Source organism: Brassica oleracea, chromosome C4, assembly GCF_000695525.1.
Source record: "Brassica oleracea var. oleracea cultivar TO1000 chromosome C4, BOL, whole genome shotgun sequence".
NCBI lineage: Eukaryota > Viridiplantae > Streptophyta > Magnoliopsida > Brassicales > Brassicaceae > Brassica > Brassica oleracea.
The window spans coordinates 18,991,725-18,997,089 of record NC_027751.1 but is presented as its reverse complement, the minus strand read 5'-3'; positions in this window follow the sequence as shown (position 1 = coordinate 18,997,089).

Sequence of the window (5,365 nt, the reverse complement as noted above, 5' to 3'; positions counted from 1 at the left end):
AAGAGAGAGACGAAGGAAGAGACTCTCCATTGGTGACAGGCTGTACCCAGCTGTATAACCAAGAACTCTGGATCCCGGGTTCGGGTTTTTCGGATTTTATTTCGTTTACGTGGCTCCACCCTGGCGGCCTTTGTCTTTTCCTCATTTTGTATCTGTTTTTCATCCTCGACAAAAAGTAAATTAAACTGAAAGACATTTGAATCCCACTATCTTCTTCTTCGTTGTTTAGTTAAATAGTTAAATTGATCCTCCATCTTCTTTTCTGTTTTGAGTTTTCTTTTCTTCTTATCCATTCCAATCTAAGAAACAACATATGGATTGGCCTTGTTCAAGGTTGAACTCAGGAACCCTAATCCGTCAAGCCGCAGGATCTCGTTGTGGCAGACTCTTCTTCTTCGTCTTTCCCAAACTCCTCCAATTTACACTCTGCAAATCTATCATCCTCGTCTCCACCAAACCCTAAATCTCGATCTCTCATGGAACTACGATTACGCAAACCCCTCAATTTCACTCCTTCGTGCGTCTCCTCAGATCCCAACTCCTCTGATTCGATAAAGGAGAGACGGATGCAGCAGCAGCAACCAGTAGCCATGGCTGAGCAGGTTCTATTTCTTCTCTCTCTGTCTATTTGTTTATACACTTTTTTCGAATATTCTCATCCTCTTCTCTCTCTTGCAGACTGAGAAAGCATTTCTAAAGCAACCCAAAGTCTTCCTAAGGTAAGAAGAAGAAAAAAAGAATGAATCTTTATCGTTTTGCTTTACGAGTTGGTCCTTATGATGATGATTATATGTGTGTTTCAGCTTGAAGCAATCTGGGGAAGGGAAGAGACCTGGTAAAGCTGGAAACCGTTAGACTTTATGATGATGATTATGTGTCTGTTTATGAGTTGGTCCTTATGGAAAGAGACCTGGTAAAGCTGCCGTTAGAAAAAAAGTATGAATCTACGAGTTGGTCCTTATGATGATGATTATGTGTGTGTTTCAGCTCGAAGAAATCTGGGAAAGGTTTGATCTTTAGATGTTGATAGACTTTAGGTTCTGATTAGGAGGAAACTTTAAACCTTATAGTACATTGTTTTTGTAATGTTGCATTGTTTTATCTACTGAACAAGAAACTACATTGACAGGATCCATTCACTGAAACTGTAGTTTGCAGGAACTATCCCCACTTGATGCTATGTTCTCTACAACGGTGTTACCTGGCTTGAAGAGATAATGTTGAAGAGGATGTTGGTTACTGATTTGGTTTTAAGGTGCGTTGAACAAGACCATGATTCTGGCAAACATATGCCGTGTATGTTGCCTGCTCTAACAAGATCTTACAAGTGAGTTCATCAATGATTCTTCGAATTCTTGTTCAATTATCTGCTCTATCTTCTCTTTATACTTGCTAACACAGTTTCTTGTTGCAAGTTCGATGTAGGTATCAAATATCAGGGGAATGGACATACAATGAAGCTCGTAAACTATTTAAAGAGCTTGATTTCTTAACCGATAAAGTCCCTAGACTTAGCAATCTTAGGAAATGCTTTGGTGTATGTGTATTTTGGATGATATATGAAATAATGTATGTTTTATAAATTTAATGAAGTATAAATTTTTATTTACAGGTCGAATTGCAATTATAAAAAACAAAATTTAACACTAAGAATAAATTAGAAAAAAACAAAATTAATATTTTTTACTTTGACTTCTAAACCCTAAACATACCCTAAACCCTAACTACAAACCCTAAACATTCCCTAAACCCTAACTACATTCTTCAAACCTTATATCCTGTTGAAATAATATCACTTTTTATTATTTAATTTCACATCTTAAGTTTAAATTCAAATTCTAATATATTTTCTAAATTTTTTTTTGAAATATTTAGTCAAAACCTCAAACCCTAAAATATAAACCTATATGTCTCATACCACAAATTAATCATACATCCTAAAATCTAACTAAATTTTTTTTTAAACTCTAGTCTTTTTTTATTAGCTTCAAATTTCAAATTTAACCTCAAAGTCAAATAAATCTAAAATCTAAACAAAAAATAAAAAAAATATTTTCATTTAAATTTTATTATTTAAATATTTTAGTCAATCACACAACCAAAAATTTTGAATACTAGATTTAGATTTCTAATTTTAAATTTTTTAAAAAGTTATGTTTATTTGTATTTTGATTTTTTTTTAAAAACTAATACTAATAGGAAATGTCAACTTTCATCGTACCCTAAACCCTAAATTTTGAATATTTCATCATAAATCCAAAGATAACACAATAAGTAACATGATAAAAAGAAAATCTCATACTAATAATAAATTAGAAATTTTTATTTTGTTACTTCAAGATCTAAACCCTAAACATGCCCTGAACTTCAACGTCCAACACATAATAAATTTCAAAATGAACATTTGTAAAAAGTAATTACTAAAACAAATGTATATTACTTTCAACTTGTTTTTCAAATTTTAATATCATATCTTATATCTAATCTAAAACTATATACTTAATTCAAAACACTAAATCGTAAATCTACACCCTAAATCTAATACCTTAAACCCCAAAATAAAATCCTACATACAAACTCATAAATTTAATCTTTTAAAAGTTATATTAAAAATTGTAAACTTAAAACTCTATATATATTTTAAAACTCAAACCATATATTTAATTTTAAATCTTTAACCCTAAACCTTAGTCCACAAACCTCATATTATATCATAAAATATTAAATTTTAACTTTTAATATTTAATCAATCACACAACATGTGGAATTTTTGATACAAAATTTAGATTTCAAATTTTAAATTATAATACCAAATTATTTAAAGTTTTAGATAGTTTTTGTAATAATTATAAATAAATAAAAAGATAATTTGTATTGTTTATTTGAACAATTGATGAGTTTAGATCAAATGCCCAAAATAATTCTTCTATCTATCCTCGCCATTTGTTTCTATTGGTTAGGCGTGGATCACCATTTGCAACGCTTGAGATTAATTGTTTTTTCATTTGTTTTTTAATTATTTTCCGAGATCTGAACAGATCTCGTTCTTGAGAGAGGAGAGAGAGAGAGAGAGAGAGGGATCAAATGCTGATATAGACCACTTGGTCTAAAAAAAATCTAAAAAGAACCCCTTATATTTTGATTTTTACTTTGAATTAATTTTAAACAGAAAAATAGTCAAAAATACTTCAAAACCCAGAAACTTCTATTTATTTACCAACCCAACCACTACCTATCCAAACCCAATAATCCGACCCAACCCAATCCGGATCCCTAGACCCCCAAATCTCTCCTTCTTCTCCAACATCATTTTTACGTTCTTCATCTCCATTTTTTCATCACCATTTCTTAAAAATCAAACTCAAACTCAAACTCAAATTTAAGTGTCATTTATCTAATCCCTTCCATATTGTCTGTTTTCATTTACTTCATCCGGATTCACGACCTTAAAAAAGCCCAGATTTTAAATCTCCATTTTAACAAATTTCTCCATTCCATAATCAAAATCAAAATAAAAAAAAAACTCTTCAACCCTTACGAATTTTCGTTCTTATCTCAAATCGATCAATTCTTCATCATTCCCAATCCATTTTCTCTCATATAAAATTGAATCTCACTTTTAAATACAAAATTTTTGACAAAGAAGAACGCAAAGTGCTACTAGTACACATAGTACAACTGAAACTAGTATAACTAGTACAACTACAACGAGTATAACTAGTATAATTAGAACAACTATAACTAGTACAATTTTATAACTAATATGGTATTAGGGTTTTTGTTTTCAGCGAATAATGTTATAGAAGAGGATAATGTAGAACCAAAATGTTGGTCTAATTTTGCCATGCATGAATTTGTCAATATATGTTAAAATTTTGTTTTATATAATATGTATTTGAATAATTAGTTGTTTTACCAGTTGTACTAGTTGTACTATTTACAGAAAAAAACATTTTTATCCTTTTGCTTTCGAAACCAAAGAAGACAATTGTCAAACCGAAAAATGTTGCAATAGTAAAGAATTAGAAGAATATATTCCAGAAGATGACACAAAAAACATCAAGAGTTCAAAATGATGTATAAGCATTCATGTTTGGTGTTTGGATTACGATAATAATAGTCTGACTGATACAACTGGTTTAACTACAATAATAGTATTACTAGTAAATAATATTAAGTCAAATATATTGCAAGAAATATTAATGCAAATAATACATAAAATTATTTTTACTTTTAAAAAAGATATCAAATATATTCATAGCATAATTTTAATCTATAATTACATATTTAAATGGGATGATATATTTAAGTTACAACATAATGCATATTTAAAATAATACTAAATTAAATAACAAGTAGTTGTACAAGTTTTCTAGTTGTACCGACTGTACATAGTTGTACTAGTTTTTGAGTTTTACCAGTTTGTGCATAGTTTTACTTTGGCAGTGAAATTATAAAATATTAGTTGTACCACATAATAAATACATTTACCTCAGTTGTACCACTTATTTATGTTTACATGTCTTTGCCCGGTTATAATGAAATCATCAATTTTGTAAAACTACATTTCATGTATGTTTTCCAAAAATTATGTGGACAAACACGTTAACAAACATTAAAAGTATAAGGTAGATCATGTAAACTTATGGAATTGTGTAATAATTTTTATATTTTTTTCTAAAACTTCAAATTAAATTAAGAGAAATTTTATGAGTACATACCAACTGAGATATATGATTGTTTTTCTCATATGAAATACCAAATTAGTTTTGTTAATTTCTGAAACGTCGAAGTTGTACTAGTTGTACCAGTAATACTCGTATAATATATATATAAGTTATATATATATATATATATATTGTTTATATGTCTAGTCATAAGGGTTGTACCAATATTTTCACATCATAGCTTTGTAAAATATGTTCGATGTTTGATTATCATAAAAATATGGCTAATATAGTTAATAACCTTAAAAGTATAAAGTATATAATATAAAATTAAGTGTGTAATGCAATAATTTAACAAAAAAAATGAAAAATCTTAAATTAAATAGATGACATTTTTGTCATCATATACCAATTAGAATATTTATTTGTTTATTTCATGTGTAAATTATAACATTTTTATACCAGTTATATAATTTTTTAAAATATTTAGTTGTACGAGTTATACTAGTTTTACCAATTCAAATAACGAATGAGAGAATGAAATAAGAAAGATTGTGTGAATGTGAATGACCGAGATTAAAGAAAGAGAAGGAGAGAGAATGAGACATATGTGAAATTGTATGGCCAAGACTAAAACATAGATGTGATGATCCAATAGTTCATATCATTCTTTCATTAATGGCAAAATCGTCATTTCC